General features: G+C 46.2%; 1 long non-coding RNA gene across 1 annotated transcript; it reads left to right on the top strand.

Annotated features, from left to right (window-relative positions):
* Positions 1-1798: 1798 nt before the first annotated feature.
* Positions 1799-19954, top strand: LOC113836501. Its single transcript, XR_003486807.2, has 3 exons — positions 1799-2005; positions 2740-2969; positions 19172-19954. It is a non-coding gene; the product is annotated as an uncharacterized LOC113836501 (long non-coding RNA).
* Positions 19955-20506: the final 552 nt, after the last annotated feature.

Below are 20506 nucleotides of genomic sequence, written 5' to 3' on the forward strand. Positions count from 1 at the left end.
ACAATGGCATGGTGGAAACTCTGCAAAAAACCTGGTGCCTTGTGGGTACTCATTCAATTTGGTGTTTCTTATTTCCATGTTAGGTATTGATTCCCTTGTGAGTGATCACACAAAATTACTTAAATAATAATAAAAAAACCTTTTATTTGTATAGTTCTTGAACCAGATCAGGTTGAAATTCTACCCATTTTATTTTACGTGTGTGTGTGTGTGTGTGTGTGTGTGTGTGTGTGTGTGTGTAATGTATATATGGAGGCCAAAGAACAACTCAGGGATTGTTCTTCCTTAAGCACATATAGCTTGTATGTTTTCTTTGAGATGTGGTCAACTAGTTTTGAGCTTGCTAGTTAGGCCATGCTGGGTGGCTAGTCAGTTCTAGGGATCTTCCTGTCCCTGCTTCCCCAGTGTTGGGATTACAAGCACACAGTAGGCATGGCTTTTTTGCATAGGTCCTGGGGACTGAACTTGGATCCTCATGCTTGTATGGCAGCACTTTATGCAGAGCTATCTACACAACCCTCTTGCGTTTTTCAGTATTAGCTGTGTGACTTTGAGGCAGTTACTTAAGCAGCCTGTGTTTTATTTTCCTGCTTTAAAAAGGGGACAATAATAGGGACTGCCTTGTATGGTGCTATGAAGATTAAATGAGTTTAGATTTGAAATGCACCGGAGACGAAGCCTGGCACATATTCAGTACCATATAAAGGGTTGTGAAATAGAATACAAATCATACTGGCCTTTCAAAATAGATTATGAGAACAAAAAAAAAGCACCTTTACTTTCTGCTCTGAGACTGGGAAGTGGTGCTCTCATTTTCAGCTCTGCAAAGGCCTGGCTAGCCCCTGGGAGTCAGCCCATGCCTCTGGCCCTGGGCCTAGAGATCAAAAGTCAGATTCATAAGAAATACACAGCAGAGCCAGGGATGGTGGGGGTGACCATGCAGTGGCAAGAAGAAAAGGAAGGCACCACAGTTGCTTTAGATTGCAACAAATACAAGGATAGTGATTTCACATGGATTTGCCAATGAAGTAATAACCTTAACCCTTTGACATTAGAGCTACAGAATAAATCATGTTGGGTTAAATAACACAGCCTTGCTGATAACTATGAAGGGAGCAGAAGGCTACCTCTCTGTGGTAGAAAACAATTCCCCATAGTTCACAAAGTGTCTCACAAGGATGCTAACAGATTGCTTTCCTGTGGAGAGAAGAGATTGGCCAGCAGTGGGAAAGTTCGTGGGAGGCTTTAGGGGACAACAGGACACATAAGATCCAGACCCAAGGTTGATATTCAGCCAGTGTCCCTGTGCAGCAAGCTTCCTTGTCTGTTCTGACTGCTCCTATCCATGCCATATTTGCTATTTAATACTTGTAAATATAACTTCTGTTTGGGACCATGGCAACTTGGTTATGATGGGATTATTTCCATGTAGTGGGAGATAATTAGTTGAAGCCTAAGATGCTACAAAGGTAATATCTATTTGCCTTGCCACGTACCCTCCCAACAGTATTGGTTGCCAAGTAACCACTCAGTGTTTGAACTTTGACCCACGTTAGTAGCCATCACTTAACCTTTCTTTGTTATTTGCACAGTTCGTTCAGACATAGATGATGTTTAGTTCAGTTCAGTGGGCAATTAAGATGGTTGTGTGTAGTTGGGTATTGTCTGAAGCAATGAGGATATCATAATATATCTTTGCCTTTCTGAAAATTATGAATTAAAAAAATTCAAACCACATACTCACTAATCGGGGTTTCCCTCTTCAGGATGTGAAGAATGTAATGAAGACTGTGGAAAACAGGGCTAGTTTCTGCGTGCTGTGGAACATGGATGGAGGCTAAGCCAGGAGCACCAGAGCTTCCGAGGTGCAAAGGACAGAAGCAGCAGGAAATAAACCCGTGGAGACGCTTTGCTAATGAACACAGGGACTCCGGAGGAGTCGTGTTAGAGAGCCAAGGAGCTGTCAAATTCCACAAGACCCGTGGCTTAGGAGAGTTTAGGGAAGGTATGGATCACAAGCTTGGGGTGGTTTAGGAAACCCAACGAGGGACAGTACAGCACCTGTGGGCAGCCGTCAGGCAATTCTCCTCACCCCAGGCCTGAAGCAAAAAGGAGAAGAGGCAATGGCAAGGACTTGGAGAAGGGTTCAGTTTGACTTGGTTGAAAATCTCCCTCACAGAACAGTGTGAGATGGGCGCTGGTGTCTAACTGTCTCAGCGCACTCTCCCTTTCCATGTATTATTCTAAGGTGTGTTCTACACTTGTTCCCAGTGGCACTTAGAGCCACTAGGTGGGTAGCTCGATAATGCACCCTTCGTTGGTAGCCTATCACAAAACCGGAAGTGAGACTCAGACTCCTGGAGAGGGGAGTAGCATGGGGAGGGATGCCAGCCAGGGGTTTTGGCCAATTTCCTGTTCTCTGTGAAGGAAGGAGCTGAAGCATAATGATCCTGTTACTCCAATCAGACACTCCAGCTATTGCATCTCTTTTCCTAGGGGCTTTCTCTAAAGCCTTACTCCCCAGGAAGGCAAAGTGCTGGAGAATTAGCATTAATCCTTCATCGGCATGTCTCCCAGTGGTGTCTGACACTCCTGTGTGATATCCTTCCTCTACGTGGGGGCTTACTGAATCACTTTAATGAATAAAATATGCATGGAATAATGGGATTTTGCTTGCAAGTTCCCATTGTAAGAAGACTGTGGCTATCATCTTGGGCATGTTCTCTTTTGCTTACTCAGCCAGTCCCTCTGAGAGATGTGGCCATCAGCTGGTCCATGGAGGGACACGGATGTGAGGGGCCAAGAGCCAGTGAGGTACTGAATCCAGTGACAACCACTCAAGTGAGCTCAAGAATATACCTTCTCCCAGCGGAGCCTTTCTGTGACACTGCAGCCAGGATGACAGTTTGGCTGCCACCTTGTAAAAGCCATGAACTATACTCTGCCCAGACTTCAGATCTTCAGGAATTGTGAGTTAACACTATGTGTGTGTTATTTTTAAGCTACCGCGTTTTGGGAACATTTATCCCCCGGCAACAGATACTTCTTATTCCGTTTGTCTTCCCTGCATTCAAAATGGCATCTCCATTTTCCAAATCAGCCACTTGCCCTTGACTCTCTGAGTCCAGGTCTGTTTCTTTGGGAGGCTCACAGTAAGCAAACACACAAAGGAATGGAGGCCCAGGGAAGGGAGGGAATTTTGAGGCAGTGATAGAGACAGGGTCTTGGACATGGTAAGTGTTGAGTCTGTCCCCTGAGTAGTGTGTGAAATGACTGTGACAAGTAGGACTTCTGGGCTTGGCATCTGAGGACCTGGCTCTAGCGTAGCCCTGCTGGTTTTTCTGGGTTGGAGATTCAGGTAATTAATACTGCAGGCAGGAGGTTTTCTCACCTGAGGAATTAAACAAACAGCTCAGACCTGGGCAAGGTTAACTGAGTTTCAATACGGTGACTTTGGGGCAGGCAACTTCTTTCAAACATCAATGAATCTCACGGGGCTAAGTGGCTGTAGGTGCCCCAAATTACTGCTCACAATGTGGCATAACCCTTGGGTGGTGTGCCATGCTGCCACCATGCTGTGGACTTCTAGGGCCCAAGAGCCACCTCAGTGAGCTCTTTTCTTCACTCTGGCTGCTGACTCTTGAAAAGTTAGATGAGCAGGCTGCAGCGCAGGCCAGTACACACTCCAACAGAAGCATTGTGTCCCAAGGTCCTTTTAAAATAATCCTATTTGAGATGTTTATATACAAACCAAGGAAAGAATAAGTGTATTATGTTCCGAGTGGAAAGTGCTCATAAATAAAAAGGCACTCCATTTATCGCCCATTTCCAAGGCTGCTCCATAGGCTATGGCAGCAAGAACAGGGCCTGAGCAAGGTGGGAATAGCTAGATGGGCTTTTCTTGTTTTTTTTTTTTTGGGGGGGGGGGGCGTCTGTCAATCAAGCTTGCTTAGGGAAACATCATGCCTTCTGCTGCAGATTCAGAGCCAGCAGAGTTCTAGGAGTTTCTCTGCAGCACAGCTTATCTTCCATGTCAATGGGGTCTGGCTACCTCCAGCAGATGGCGGATCCACTTTAGGAAAATCACTTTTTCTTTGTAATCAAGGCTTATAACATGTTTCAGTGAATGCTTCAAAATCACTTGTAATCATTGTTGAGAGCCTGCGGAGGCGGGCTTTGCGTGCAGTGTGGTGCACCACCCACCCACACGAACTCGGCTTCCCCCCACCACACAGCCACACACTTCACAGGTTGTCATTGACTGTTGTCTAGTTGGATCAGTCTCCACACAATTTCAATCCCCGCCCCCACTCCCCAGCTTCTCCATTATTGCATTAGGAAGGTCCGTTGTGAGAGGCAAGTAATGCATACACTCATGAACCTGGGCTATGCTCCAAGCACAATGTTGAAAACTCCACCTTCATGACCTCACTGTATACCCAAGAGTCCCAAGAGGTGAGGACCACCATATTCCCATTTGACAGGTGAGAAAACTTCCTAAGCTCAGAGAGGCAGATGCATACTGGAAAAGGAATCCCAACCGTTGTTGACTGATGCTGTGGTTGTGCCTCCCAGTGACTCATTAGTTATCATAAATATTCTTGGAGGAGCACATCACCATATTGCATTTCCTGACTTTCACCAATTTTCTCAATGTCCTAGCAACACATGTATAGCTCACTAAGGAATTCGATTGATACTGAACACATTCCCACTGTTTACTTGCCTGCGTGGGAAGCAGGCATTCCTTCTGCTCCAGCTCCAACCTACTCATGTTATTTGCCTTGTTCAGTGGGATAGAGCCTGGGTACCACTTGGACTGAGACCTGAGGTGTGCTTGCAGTGCAGTTTGCCTTTCTGGGTTGCCAGCCCTCACCATAAAAAGAACATACATTGGCATCTGCTGGACTAAGGGAGATGAGAGACATTTAAAGTGAACCTTGATGCAGCTCACTTTGGGAGCCAAGCCTGGTGGACCCACATCTTCTGGTCCCAGTAGATATTGCAGTCGAGTGGACAAGAAGACAATGTTTACTGTTGTTATTTGCTCTCGTACTCCTGCGTATTTGTTATGCAGCAAAAGCTGATGGATATGAGAAGCATAATTCCAAAACACACCCAAAAATCTTTGTTAAGCCTCCAAGGAGTGTCCTGTCCACCCAAGCATTCATTATACAGCTAGTGTGTGCCAGCAGTTGTAAGTATTGTCTGCATCAATTTATTGCTGTCATAACAAAGTCCCACACATGTAGCAGCTTCGAATGACACACACACACAGCATCTCATAGTTCTCTGGAGCATATGTCTGCAGACAGCATGGTTCTGCTGAATCTCTGCAGAGAACTCCTTAAGGCTGAAATCAGGGTGTCAGCAGGGCTGTGATCCCTTCTGGAAGCCCTGGTCGGGGGTTGGGGAACAAGTCCACTTTTAAGGTCCTGCAGCATGTCTTCAGAATTCAGCTCTTGCAAGGGGAGTCCTGAGGTTGCTGTCCTCACAGGCTGTCAGCCGAGGGCTGGTCTTTGGCATTCCATGAGGACCCTTCTAGTTACAGTGGGTGGAGTTCCATGCATGCTTTAATCCTTCCAACTTCCCTTCTGCTGCAGCTCTGTAAGGTCATTGAGCTTAGCAAGACTGATCTGGACACATCTCTGACAACAGTATTCTGTAAGTTAGGTCAGTCTGTTGTAATACATCAACCAAGGGAATGAAGGCCTATTGGGGAAAGATCTAGGGAAGAAAAACAACAGAGGGAATGTGGTAGACATGAGGAAAGTGGTTCTAGAGAGAGAGCTGCTAACTTTGCTGCCCATCACTGAGAGTCTACAAAGCATGAAGGTTAAGCTTGACTTCTTCATGAGTTCCACTAAGAGAAACAGAGGTCCCAACCTGGCTTCAAGGTGCCTAAAGTCATGTCTAACTGTGTTGTATCTGCCTGGTGTGCCAGCTCCGTGATTGTTGTGGTCGCAGAACTGGATTTGAACTGAAGACCTATTATGCTTAAGTCAGTTCTTTGCTCAGCAGCTCTGTGGTTCTGAGAAAGGTTGAGACTCAGCTTCTTTACCTGAAAAGGAGGGTGTTTTTCCCAGAACAGGGCTTCTCTGTGTTGCCCTTGGCTGTCCCAGAACTCACTCTGTAGATCAGACTGGCCTCGAACTTACAGCAATCCACTTACCTCTGCCTTCTGAGTGGGGATATGGTTCTTTTCCTGCCTACTTCCTAGACTCCTTGGATATAGCAAACATGATATGAAGTAAAAATGCATGGCCAATGTCTATGCAAAGTGGACATCACATTTTCCTTACACGGAGGCTGCATGGCTGAATGTGTCCATCAGGTAGCTCTTAGGGAAAGGGTGACTTCCTTTACCCTGATGGAAGGGAGCTAGAATTACCACTCTCTGTTGTCTAAAATATGACACACATGGGTCATATTTGTGACCTGGAGGAGGCTTTCTCCCTAGCTAGGCAGAGCTGGCATCTGTCAGTCAGGACAGAACTGCCAATCCCTGTCTGTCTGTCTCCATTTCAGAGTCAGGGAACCCTAGACATTATCCAAAGATATTTGTCTGTAGGCTGTGAGGTATGTGGGAAATACACAGGGGTTAGAGTTCAAATGAGCCAAATGCACAGAGCTAGAGAATAAAATGATGGCCACCTGGGAGGAAGGGAAGGAATGAGGGGGAGAGAGCTCACCGAAGTTATAGCTATGCAGAGTAAACAAGTCTTCAGGTGGTGTGTAACAGGAGATCAGTGGTCAATAATGCTCCATTATATTTGAGATTTTGGCTAGAACAGTGGAGGTTAGGTGCTCTTGCCTCACCTAAGAAAAGGGCAACCACATGAAATGATAGCTATGTTATCTTTATCAGCCAGCCATTTCACTCTATAGTGGATCACATACCTTAAACTGAGGCAATGATATGAATAAAGTAGACTAGGATACCACGGCCTCCATGTGGCTGTGTCCTGCTTGGTGAGGCAAAAAGAGCCCTGGAGAGGAGCCCAAGCAAGATGCTGCCAGCTCTGCGGTTAGCTCATGGGCTCTGGACCTGGCTGCCTAGATCCCATGCTGCCTCCCCAGCTTGGTGACCTTGGGTGTGTTTGTCTAAGTTTACTCAACCCTAAAATAGGCATAGTCATGGTCAGTACCCCATGTAGCTGATGAAACAGTCATGGGAGGAACTGTCATGGATTTGCTCAAGCCTCTTTGAGATTCTTTGTCTATCTGTCATTTGCAGGTTCTCCAGGATGTTTAAGAATGTTGTATCCCGTTCCCCAGAGCAGCTGTAATTTTCTCCATGCAAGGATTCTTCTGACCACAGAAGGATGCTGAGCCCTGCAAGGGGCATTTAAAAGTGCCAGGCCATTCACTTTCTAGAAATGACTGCTAACAATAGAATTGGGAGTTGGCCTGTAAACCCCCTGCATCCCCACACTCCGTGGGATAATTCTCATTATGAACATAGAGCTTCAAAGGGTCCCCAGTTTCCCCCAGGGGAGACTGTTCATTCTGGCACCTTTGGTCTCTTTCCTATCTCATCTAAGGTACTTCCTAGGATCACACCTCACAGGAACTCCTGCTGTCACATCTTTGTTCCAAGATCTGGTTTGCAGAAGCCCAACTGAGATGGGGCTTAGAACCAAGCCTATGGGAAGCATTCAGCAAATAGTATTTATGACTGTGTTTTTGTAGTGTCAGCTCTTCTTCCCTGTTCTTTATGCTGGTGACAGGCAGGCATCATGTAGTAGCTTTCCAAGCTCTGGCTTCAAAACTTGCCTCCTGATAATTCCTGAAATCTCAGGAGCCCAGACAGCAATGGTAAGAGAATGTCCTTCCTGCTGGATATGGCTTAGGCCTGAGAACAATAGAACTGCATGCCCCTGAGAAGGTGACAGACCCCCAGTTCCCTGCTCTGTGCTGCCTCTGAAAGAATAGCAGGGTTACTGAAGTGACCAAATGGCGGCTGCCTATGAAATGCTTGGCATGGCCTCTGGGTCTGAAAGAAGAGGCATTAAACAGTGATTCCGTTTTAGACCAACCTACTTCCCACATGCCCGAAGACCCAGAGCTTGTCCGAATGTTCTGACAGGTAATCCACCTGCCCTGGGCTGTTGAGACAGGTCGAGTGAAGAGGGTCTCTTGGTTGGACCTTTGCTTTCACAGCGAGCTTCCTTGAGAAGTTTCTGGCAGTAGTAGAAACCACTGATAAATTATTTATCAGACTAACAATGTGCTCATAGCACTGGGCAAAGATGAAAACAACATACATCTGGTTCTCAGGAAGCTCATGGTCACAGGATGCCACACAGAAGAATATGGGCCAAATGAAGGTTGCCTATAGCACTGTGGAGGGGTGGGGGTGGGAGAGGCTGATTCCGGGAGCTTCAGGTTGAATCTCTTTTTGATAGTTCAATAACATACATTTATTTATTCATTTATTTGTTTATTTGTGTGTGTGTGTGTGTGTGTGTGTGTGTGTGTGTGTGTGTGTGTGTGTATGTGCGAGTGTGTAGGTTGGCATCAATTGTCTTCCTTTCTCATTCTCTACCATGTATATTAAGGTAGAGCCTCGCACTGAATCCAGAGCCCACTGATTTGCTTAGCCCTGGGGATCCCATGTCTGTCTCCAGAGTTCTGAAACTATAGATGGGTTGCCACACCTGCCCAGCATTTTATATGGGGGTCTGAACTCTGATTCTCTTACTTTTGAGACAAGAATTGCAGATAATCATTTTAATCATTAATATTTATGGATACTTACTCTAAGGTAGGCACTGCTTAGATGAACTAACTCAGTACATCCCATGCTGATATGGACCCTGTGAGCAAGGACTGTCATCATTACACCCATTTTACAGGTAGGAAACTGAGTCTCAGAGACACTATGCAGCTTGCCCAGTGCTGTGGAATAGTCTTTTTGTACACTGTGGATATGGATTGCTCTCATTGGTTAATAAAGAGCTGACTGGCCAATAGATAGGCAGGACTTTCAGACAAAAAGAGAGTGCTGGGGAAGAAGAGGGCAGAGTCACAGTGGCGAGAAGCAAGATGAACTTGCCTTGCTAAAAATAAGTACAGCCACATGGTAGAGTGTAGATAAGAAATGTGGGTTCATTTAAGTTGAAATAGCTAGGTAATAACAAGCCTAGGCTATCAGTGGCGAATTTATAATTAATAGTAAGTCTCTGTGTGGTTATTGGGGAGCTGGCGGTTCTAATAAAACACGCTGTCTACAGCTCAGAGCCGTAGGAGGCAGGGATATTGGGATTTGGAATGTGCTAGTCATGGTCTGAGTGCCTGCTTTTAATTAGTTCCCATTCTCCCCACACTCGAGTTCCGTAAGATTCCTGGTCATGCCAGGCGTTGGTGGCGCACGCCTTTAATCCCACAGAGGCAGGTGGGTCTCTGTGAGTTCGAGACCAGCCTGGTCTACAAGAGCTAGTTCCAGGACAGCCTCCAAAGCCACAGAGAAACCCTGTCTCAAAAAACAAAAAAACAAAAACAAACAAACAAAAAAAGATTCCTGGTCATCTACCTCGACTTTCAGGGCCCTCCTAGGGTAAATTTTGAGAAAATTGAGATGATGATATTTAGGGTGATTTAGCCCTGTGACTCCCCACTGAGCTGTGTTTGGGAGAACTGTGTTTGGAGAGCTATGGGTTTGGGTGGGTGGCAGGGGGACTTTAGTCAGTGCATATTCTAGCATGCCTGGATGGTGGAGCCCTACAGTGGTTTCTACATTGAAGGAGTCTGTTCTGTTTGCATAGGGTGTCATTGGTAATCTCCATTTCTTTGCTATAGGGGGTTTTGAACTTTCTCTGGGTTGTAGATGATAGACACTGTTTGGGGGCTTCTCCAGTCCTGATGTCCTCCACTTACATGGCTGCTATGAGCATCAGCTGCTGTTAGTTTTAACTGTCTCTCTTCTTAGGCTGCTGTGCTTAGGAGATACAAACATTTAATCTGTCTGGAAACCCCACCTCTTCTCCTGAGAACTGTTTGACTGATGGGAGCAACTTATAGTTTATGACTGACAGGTGGGGAGCAGAGGGTGGGCTCTTGCCACAGGATGAGGACAGCGCTGTGGTTCCTACTCCAGTGTCCCGCCCAGGAATAGGCTGGGAGTCTTCTGCACCTGAGAACATACCCCTCCCTCCCCCTCTCCTCCTGCTCTCCCGCCTCCTCCTCCTCTTTTGAGATAGGGTCTTATATAGCCCACTTTGGTTTGAAGCTTGCTATGTGTATCTAAGGATGGTCTTGAGGTTGTGATCCTCTTGCCTCTACCTCCCGAGTGAATGCTGGGATTACAGGTGTGTGCCCCCAGGTGTGGTTCTGTGTGATGCTGCGGAGAGAGCACAGGGTTTTATGCATGCTAGACAGGGATTCTACCAATTTAGCTGCATCCTTGCCCTCTTCTCCAACCTATCATTTCATGGTTTTCTTCCTCAAGAATTTACATGCTTCTGAATCTGTGCCTCAGGCTCAGGTGTCAAAGGTCCCAAGATTCTCTTGGGGATGTTTTGAAATTCTAGGCTTTTTCCCCAAGAGAAATGAGATGCAGCTGTACAGCTGCATGAAGAAGTAGCTCTTGGAGTTCACCTTGGGGGTCCCTCGAACCTTGTTTATCTAACACTCTCAGAGCTTGTAGCCAGAGACTGGCAACACTTGGAATGGGCTGAGAGTTAGAAAGAAGTTAGCATTGCAAATTATGAGGGCCTTGTCCATTTAATTTCCACTGTTATTCAGAGTCTGTGTGGACATACAAACCGGCCCAGTTAGAGGAAGCTGTCAACTGAATGCCATGATAGACACAGTAGCTGACAGGACACAAAGAAACATTAAGTGTGATCAAGCCATTGTCCTGTTTAAAACTCTTCAAAGTCTTCTCCATTTCCCAAGGAAGATTCAAAGTTGTAGTGATATCTTGGGGCCCCCCACTGTTGGGCCTGCTCTCCTGTCAGCTTCATTGTAAACCAGCTCATCTGCCTTCCGTTCTGTAGCCACCTTGGTGGTGGTGGTTAGTGTATCTGAGAATATGACATCCTAACTCAGGGCCTTTGCACATGTCACTTCCTTTCCCTGGAACACCCTGTCTGTCACTCAACTGCATCCTGGAGGAATCGTTTCTCACTTTTAGATCAGAAGGACGCACCTTACTCCACATCACGCATCTGACACTTCTCCCAGCTAGTTACTTAGTGCTGCATATCAAAGGTAGCAAATGCCCTCAACTTGGCTGCATAAAAGAAGCATTTAACACCTCACAGTTCCAGCACTCAGGCATCCGGAAGTGGCTTGGAAGTGCTTCCGGGGTCATGTGCACAGTTGTGGAAAGGCTTTAGTTCCTCCTCCAGTGTGCCTCCCTTCCTTCCCAATCTAACAAGTACCCTTTTTTTTTTAACTTTCTTTTTAATTATTCTCTGTGTCTTTCACATCATGCCTCTGGATCCTATTCATTTCTCATTCCTGCATATCCTCCTCTGCCCTTGCAGCAGCACCCCCTCTCCCAATAAAATCCATGTATCTTTCCTTGCAAGTGTTCCTTGCAAAGAGTCATTAGTTTGGTTCAAGGCCTCTGGTTTCGGCTGCACCACTGATGCTGGGCCCTCACTGAAACTCCTCTTGGTTATCTTGCTGTTGCCCCATGTCATAGAGAGTCTGTAGCTTTGGGTCTGCAGGACCTGTCCCTTCGAGTGTTCCAGAAGATCACAGATGGGGTGGATATTGGGGGTGGGCCAACCTATAACCCTGGTTCTGGTATTGGGTAGTGGCAGGATTGGTCAGCCCACCAGCTCTCCCCTGCCTTCACCACCAGGGTGGGCTCTCCAGCCCTTGCAGTGACAGCAAGGGGCAGGGCCAGTTCTCCAGCTTTTATGTCCTGAGGGTTGGATCTTCCACACCTCCTCCTTTGGGGCCAGCTCTACTGTGTAACCCAGGCATAGAGTAGGGGTCGTCACTCTCCTTAGTGCTGCAGCAGATAGGGGGAAGTGTTAGCTCCCTCACCCTTATGGCCTCAGGGCCAGCTCTCTCATCCTTCTCAGTTGTTTATGGGGGTGAGGGAGGCATCTCTCTTGCACCCATGCTGCCACATGACAGGTGAGAAATGGGGACAGTTCTTCCATGCTCACGATATTGAAGCTGGCTTCCCCACACTTCTGTTATTGGGGTTGGCTCTGTGGTGCTACCCAGGTGAGGTGCAGGGCCTGCTCTGCCTGTAGCTGGTGGCAGGGGCAACTGTCCCACCTGCTTCAGGCACTGATGGGCAGAGGAGGGGGTGGATCAAGTAGGCTTTCAATAAGACCTTCTACAAAGTAGGTGTTCAAGAGGCAGAGGGAGAGGAGGGGGGCAGAAGAGAGGACATACAAGCAGATAGACTCAGTAAGAGAGATGTGTTTTTTTTTTTTTCCCATAGTCTAATCTGACACATCATCCTGGTGGATCAATTTCTTGGAAGTGTATCTCCCAGCTCCCCCACCCCCAGGAAGGGGAACTGGCTCTTCTTGAAGGGAAGAGCATCCTTGTGTTGAGTCTGTCTCTTTAAAAACCTTAGCATTGCTTTTTTCTGCAGCATCCTGACCTTTCTCTCATGTGACGATGGATTCCCACTGTAGTCTTCAAACAGAAACTTTTTTCTTTTCCCTTTTCTCACATCGCATCCCAGCACCCAACATAGAGTTAGCACTGCATAAATACCTATTTAATGAGCAAATGATCTTTATTTTCCTTGTCAGCATAGTTCAAGAAAAGAATCCTTGGCAAGGAAGTCATGATCAATTTTTAGAATGTCGTTGCACTTTGGTGTGTGAAGCTTTGCCAGGCTGGCCTTTCAGGTTGAGTTGGGAGGTGAGGTGTGGCATAAAAAGCCCTTGATTTTTTCCCCCTTCATTCATTAAGCAATCATTTATTGAGCAGTTATTATGTACTGGAAATAGTGCCAGGTTCCAAGGACACAGAGCTTAGCAGGATGCACAGTGGCTTTTGTAAATTAAGACATCCACACATTAGTGTCTAAGGCAGCCCGGTGCCTTTTGAATAATCTTCAAACACCAACGACAATAGGCAGCTGCATTAGAAATAGACCCCTTGATATTGAGTTTGCAGAAGCTGTTTTATCAGCCCAGTGTGTTACCCACGTGGACAGTTGTATTTACATTTCATTCTCCAGTGCTAGTGCCAACATCACCCCCCTCCCCCAGCTTTCATACTTTTGGTCACTGTTTGCCAATGTATAAAAGGTTTTGTCAAAGGAGCTGGATGAAGATGGGGAGAGAATGACATTATCTGTGACTCGGGGAGCTCTTAGAGTGGTTGGTGCTGGGAGACAGGCTGCTAAGGTCGTTGGGGCACATGTGGAGAGTCGGGATAATATGGAGAGATGGAACTGGAGAGAGTGAAATAGAGAAAATGAGCAGCCACTGAAATGAGCGCTGTATGAGAAGAGCTGTGTCTGAGGCTCGGGAGGGAGAGGCATTAGCCCTGGTCCGCACGCTGCTGTCGGGGGACACAGGCTCTTTTCCTGAGCCCCATGTGCTTTGTAAAATAAGTGCATCTGATCACTCTCATGGTTCTGCAACAGTCCAGGATTTTTGTTAGGAAATCTCTGTAGAGAACTCTCAGACCAAGACCCCAGATATGTAAAACAGGTGAGATTTGAGCCTCACCATTGGTGTCACCTTTATGTTCGCTAGCTCTACCAAAAGCCATAGTCTGTCTTGCCACCTCAACAGAGGGCTCACCACAACCCCCAAAGCTGCCTTCAACCAATGGCAGATAGGAGCTGGGGGCATTTACACAGCATTGCTCTCAAACTTCAGGCACTTCACGTGGCATATCCCAGAGGTTTTCTAGAGCTCTCCAGAATGTGGCCAATGTGCTGATAAAACACCTTTAAAACTGTTTAATTTTGGAGCTCACTCTGTAGATCAGGTTGAACTCAAACTCAAAGATCCGCCTGCCTCTGCCTCCTCAGTGCTGGGATTAAAGGCGTGTGCCAACACCGCCGGGTTTCAAACAATTATTAGGAGCTGGCTTGATGCTCAGGGATTGAGAACACTTCCTTCCCTTCCAGAGGACCAGAATTCAATTCCCAGGACCCACACAGGTGGCTCATAACCACCTGCAACTCCAGCTCCAAGGGATATAATATAGTTTTCTGACCCTTTGATTTGCAAAAGCAGACACAGCACACGCAAATAAATAAAAATAAATCTGTGCAAATTTAGGGAAAAAAACTGTATTTGTTATTCTGCCATGGGTGGAGGTCAGAGAACAACTACTTAGCTGGTTCTCTCCTTTCACCTTTCTGTGGGTTCCCAAAGCAAACTCAGGACTTATATGACAAGGGCCTTTCCTCGCTGAGCCATCTCACCATCTCCATAACAGATCTAATGCTTTCTTCCCTTTCCTTTCTTACTTCCCCACTGGTTCCTGAACTCACTCTCCAAATACGGCTTGCATGTCGATCTTTATTACCAGCTCCTCTCCTAGGGGCGCTGGAATGGAGACAGGCACTTAGAGCAGAAAGCCTTCCCTCCTCTCATTTCTCGCCTCACTCCTACAGAACTCCCAGCCCCCAAAGAAGTTTGCGAAACAGCGCACTAGGAAAAGACAATTCTCCATGTTCCCTTATGGTCACGCATCCTAAACTTCCCAATGGCTCTGCTTTTGAACACAGCCCACTAAATGCCATTTTCCACCGTCACTCTCAGATGGGTGGAGCCAGTGATTCTTTACCAAACTCAAAGGCACATCATACCCCGACTTTGTCCAAGGGTGGTTGTGAGTTCATTCTCCTTTGTCCGTCTGCTTTATGGAGTGAGGAAATGAACCTATGCTAACTAACCCCAAGTAGTTTAGAGACAATGGAGCTCGAATGGTTGGGAGATGGATGTCTTCTCCACTTTGATGGGTGCTATTTGTTTCTGCTGCTTCTTCCGACCTTTATGTGGAGGAGAAAGGGAAAACTTAGACTTCAGGGAATTTCTCCTTTCCATCTGGAAGGGTGAACAGGAAGCAGGAAGTGGGGTGTGCATGTGGGTGCCTTACTTGAGTGTGCTCATCTTGTTTTGGGGTACAGTGGTCTGACTACTGACCCTGTATCTTCTCTCTAACTGTTGACCCTTTGCCAACACCCAGAGAATCAACACCTTCTGGGAGCTGCCTCCAGCCAGCAGCTAACTGAGAGAGACACCAGGCCACTCTTGCCTTCTGGTGGTGCTCAGGTGTGTGTGTGTGTATAAGAGAGACTGTTTTCCATAGTTCTCCAGGCTTTACATTCCTGTTCTCCACAGTGTTAACATGCTTGGGGACACTCCAAGATTTTGTTTGTTTGTTTGTTTTGTTTATTGGGACAGGGTTTCTTTGTGGGTTCGGAGGCTGTCCTGGAATTAGCTCTTGTAGACCAGGCAGGTCTCCAACTCGCAGAAATCTGCCTGCCTCTGCCTCTTGAGTACTGGGATTAAAGGCATGCACCACCAATGCCCGGTGCAAGGTTTGACTGTCTTTCTTCCTTTCTCATGTACCTATCCCTCTGGTCATATTTTTATTGATATCTAGTAAATTTCAGGTGCCTAAGTCCTTGTAACAGATTCTTCTTTTGAGAGAATCAAACTAAAATAATTCTGAGCCCCTGCTGCTCACTGTCTGCTTATTCCTAATTGGTTCCTGGAATGTGTGTGTGTGCTCGAGCACGCGTGTGTGTGTGTGTGTGTGTGTGTGTGTGTGTGTGTGTGTGTGTGTGTGTGTGTGTTAGAGCATCAGGAGTGAGTGTAAGTCTCCAGGTGCTGTTGGACTTTGCTGAGGGTAGCAAAAGCTGCCCTTGGGAGATCCTTGTGGGCTGGGAGCACAAATTGAGGGTGTGTGTCCTCCCTTGATGAGCAGCTGTAGAACCATTTCCTCAGGGACCATCTTTGCTCCTCCTGCTTGGCTCCCGTTTGATGGCTCACAGTCACGTGCGGACTGCTCGCCACTGTTATACACCAACCATCTCCCATCCCGTTTCTCATTCCCTCGGTGCCTGTTTGACTTGGACCAACTGTTTCTCCTCTTGCAGAGCTCCTCCTTACCTATCCTTCAGCTAACTCCTACTTATCCTTAAGACAAGCTCTTGTATGTATGAGCCCTTCTCTGTCTTAATTAGGCCTACTATTGCTGTGATGGAACACCAAGACCAAAGCCACTTGGGGAGGAAAGGGTTTATTTGGCCTACACATCTGCATCACTGTTTATCATCTAAGGAAGTCAGGACAGGAACTCAAAAAAGGCAGGAAACCTGGAGGCAGGGGCTGATGCAGAGGCCATGGAAGAGTGATGCTTACTGGCTGGCTCCTAATGGCTTTCTCAGCCTGCATTTTTTTTTTATAGACCCCAGGACCACCAGCCTAGGAGTGTCCTCACCCACAATGGCCTGGGTCCTCCCACATCAGTCACTAAGAGAACGCCTTGCAGGCTTGACCACAGCCCTGTCTTATGGAGGCACTCTCTCAACAGAGGGTCTTTTCTCTCAGATGACTCTAGCTTGTGTCAAGTTGACATAAAGACTAGCTGGCACACCTTCCACCCCCACCTTAGATGAAGGAAGAGCCTTGCCATTGTCTCCATCCTCTCTGTAACATATAACCTGGAATAGTTTGTGCATGCATTTTTCTGCTCATAGTAGCATGAGCTCCTTGGAAAACAGGCTGTGTTTTATTCAGTGTTTGAATCCCCAGAGTTCTGCAAAGGTCTTGGCTCACATAGTGCTGTTTGGGTACTTCCTGGAGAAACACAGCCTGGAACAGGCACATGTTTGTAAATGAAAGCACACCCAGAAAAAAACAAAACAAAACAATAAAAAAACCAGAAGAGGTGAGGATGGCTGAGGAACGGGTCCCAGCCAGGTATGACTTCAGGACAAAGTCCCACAGGGGGAGCATGAATGCAACTCTGTAGGATGTCCTGCGACAGGAAAGCAGCATCTGTCCACTGTCCACTGGTCCTGGCAGAAGCTGCTCTAGGGACACATAGATGCTGGGATTTTCACATCTCTGTGTGAGCAGAGTGTTTCCAGAGCTCAAAGCCAGTTTGCAGAGACAGTCCAAAATGTGGGCTGCTGGAGGCCAAGGCCAGGGGTATGTTCCACCTACAGAAGGCAGCAGTGGGCACCAGCATTGGTGGCTAATAGGCTGAGAGGCTCAGGATGAGTTCCAACAGCGTCCACTAGAGGGCTCACTATACACCTGATAACCTGCACAGTAACCCTGTGGAGGTGGACACCAGACAAGGCGGCCTTGCCTTGACTGCTCATCTAGGCCAATCTCAAAGCTCCCCATCCTGGGCCCATAGCTACCCTATCTCGAGTCTTTTTGTGCTCTGTGTGTCGGGCTCCAACATCTCTCTATCTCCAGGGCTGCCTTTGTGTTCAGCCCGAGTCCTGCATTGGTAAATTCACTCCAAATCTCTTTATAGCAGTTTTGAAGTCTCAAGTTCTCTCTCCTATGCTGCTACATGCTCAGAGCCTAGTAGGGTCATATTCATACTCATATTTGTTGAATGAATGAAAGAATGAATCAATGGATGATGGCTCAACTTGATAAAAGATGCCTATTCTTTGTAGCCTAGCAGGCATATTTAATGTATTTATCCCACCCCTATCATTAGTCCTTACGCATAAGTACACATTTGACTTCAAAGAGAACAAACTGTGGTTCCCATGCTGTACATGGTTTCACATCCATGGATTCAACAACTGTGGATGCTAATGCATTCAAAAATCTAGGGCATCTACATGACACACACAGACTCTTTTCTTGTCATTATTTGCTAAACAATACAGTATGAAGATTTTGACATAGAATTTACTTTGTAGGAGATCCCAGGTGTTCGTGTCTCTGTTACTCCATGTATCTCTGGTGTATTCCCTGATATTTACTCCTGAGTTTTATTTTTTATAAAACAATAAAAGAAATAGCAACACTAGGGAGCTACTAAGTTCTTACTTATTTATTTGCCATTGCCATCTTTAAAAGATGGTGTGTTCCTCCATGTCAAGGAGGCTGGCAGCTTCTGACCACTCAGTATTTCATTGTTCTCTCTTCTGAACCATGCTTCCCTACCCCCTTGAACTAGGTTAACTCTAAGGCTTGTTTGGATAATGAGATGTGAGTGACCTTTGTTACCTCCGATGAAAATCTTTAAGGGCCAGTGTAGGATTCTTCAGATCTCCCTTTCCTGGTGACCTGGCCTCCTGAGTGAGGACACCTGGAAGCAGCAGGATTTTTACAACAGGGAAGTGACATGAACAGGACAGACATTTTTGCTGTTCAGAGCCTCGGCATTTGGGGGTCATTGTACAGCACAGATCAGCCTCTGTTGGAGAACACAGTACACGACTGACCTTCTGGGCCCCACAGAATCTAGCTTTCACGTACCAGAACTCCACAGTACAGTGATGGATGACCTGCATCAAGAAGCCCTCTGCCTTACACTCACCATCATTCAGTTGCCTGGGATGTTGGAAACAGGAAAATGGGTGTGTCCTGGAATCAAGTCATCACATGAGTGATTGGCTCAGATGCACTGGAGGAACTAGATGACCATTGCATTTTTAATTGCAGATGGTCAATGGTGTAGTTCCAGTTTGGGAGCCCAAAGACTCTCTTCTTTATACAATTTTTCTTCCCTTCTTTTCTTCCTTTCTTTCTTCCCCTACATCTCTTTCCCTCATACCCCTCCTTTCCCCTTCATTCTAGCTTTTTTAAAAAAATATTAAATATTAGTTATATCTGTTTGTCTACATGAAAGACAGGAAGAAGAAAACAGAAGTATGATTTTGATTTGTTTAAGGTATGAATAAAGAGCAGAAAACCTTGCCATAGTAAGAAAAATGGATTTAGGAAACATTATAATCTTTTGGTCAACATAACTATTTCCTTGGTTTCCTATTATAACAGCTCAAATTTCACTCCAAAAGCAAAATGGGGAGGATTTTATGATGACAAAATAGACCTGATATTAAACTTTTACATCTTGCTCTTCTCATTTGGGGGGTTATTTTCTGCTATAATGATCCAAGGTCTTTGAAATAGCTTTAAGGAAAAAATGTTTTTTTTTTCTTTTTTCTTTTCATTAGAACCAACAATCAATGACTCTCACAGACAGTTTCCTACAATAGCCTTTTTTTCTTTCTGCACAGAGGAAAGGAAGCCCAGAGAAACTCAGTTTTCACCAGTCTGTGGTTCTGAAATTACTCAGACAGACACGAAACAAAATAGAAAATTCAGAGAGATCAGTTGGAAAGAAAAGATGGTGGATGATCAGCGAACCAGGTAAGTATTCCCCATGCTTCTGTGATCTTGGATTAAGATGCATGGATCAGACAAAGTGTTTATAATACAGATTAAAAAAAGAAAAGGAAAGAAAGCATAGGGCAGTTATCCCGAGGGCTAGCAGAGCACTTCGAGTGGCCCCTCTTGCCATAACAAACTCATTGACAAGGATTGTCATTGACTGCGCTTTATCTTCCGCATGCTACTCGGAGGGCGCATGCCAAGTGCATACTACGTAAATGGGAGGTTTACTTCCTGACCCCGGAGATCAATTCTCTGTCAAAGAGAGCTGGCTGATGGATCACCCTGTGGCTGCCACTGCATCAAAAATCACATCAAATGCCTGTTCAAGCACACTTCGGAATTATGCACTGGAATCTCTAAGACGGGGCTGGAGATAAATTGGGGGAGAGTGTGTATTCATCCACCTAGCCCTGCATTCTGTCTCCCTGGGAAACGCTGCTGGGGCTTTCGGTGGTTGGCCTGGTTCTGATAGTGGTGGGTTCATCATACAGACTTTAGAGCCCGGGTTTGATGCCAAGGGCTGTGTCTTCCAGACCTGTGATCTTGGGCAAATTATTCAGCCTTTCTCTGGTTCCATTTCTTTCTGGTCTAAAATAAGAGTGTTAATAAATACTTTCCTCCCTCATTGGGCAGTGTCTGGCTCTGGATTCCCTTGGGGGAAAAGACCCTGAAGCAGCAGTTTAAAGTCAAATGGTCATCTGGGAGATGAAGATAGAACACAAAGGAGAGCAGGAAGAGAATGGTCATTAGTCATAGCTAGTTAGTTAATGCTTTGAGTGACTAGAACTTACTCCTGCTGAGGACATCAGGGGATTCTGTGTTGCCTCACAGTGAGGTACACACCAGAGTAGGTTGTTTATATACCAGGCCTTGTCTATCCTTTATTGACAGCTGCTTCCTTCATTAGAAATAAATGTGTGTGTGCACACCAGGGTGTGTGCAAACAGAGCAAGTGTATGAAGGGAAAGGTGTTTCAGAGTCTGGCACTTATGACTGCCATGCAAAGTGGACTCTGGAAGGCAGAGAAAACCCATAGACAAAGCTAAGCAGGGGATGACAGGTGAACACCAGGGGTGAGGGTGAAGGGTGGCACACAGGACATCTCCAGGCAGCTAAGATTAATTGAGTTTCTTATTCTTCCACTGTCTTAGTTAGGGTTCCTATTGCTACGCAGAGAC

Source organism: Cricetulus griseus, chromosome 6, assembly GCF_003668045.3.
Source record: "Cricetulus griseus strain 17A/GY chromosome 6, alternate assembly CriGri-PICRH-1.0, whole genome shotgun sequence".
NCBI lineage: Eukaryota > Metazoa > Chordata > Mammalia > Rodentia > Cricetidae > Cricetulus > Cricetulus griseus.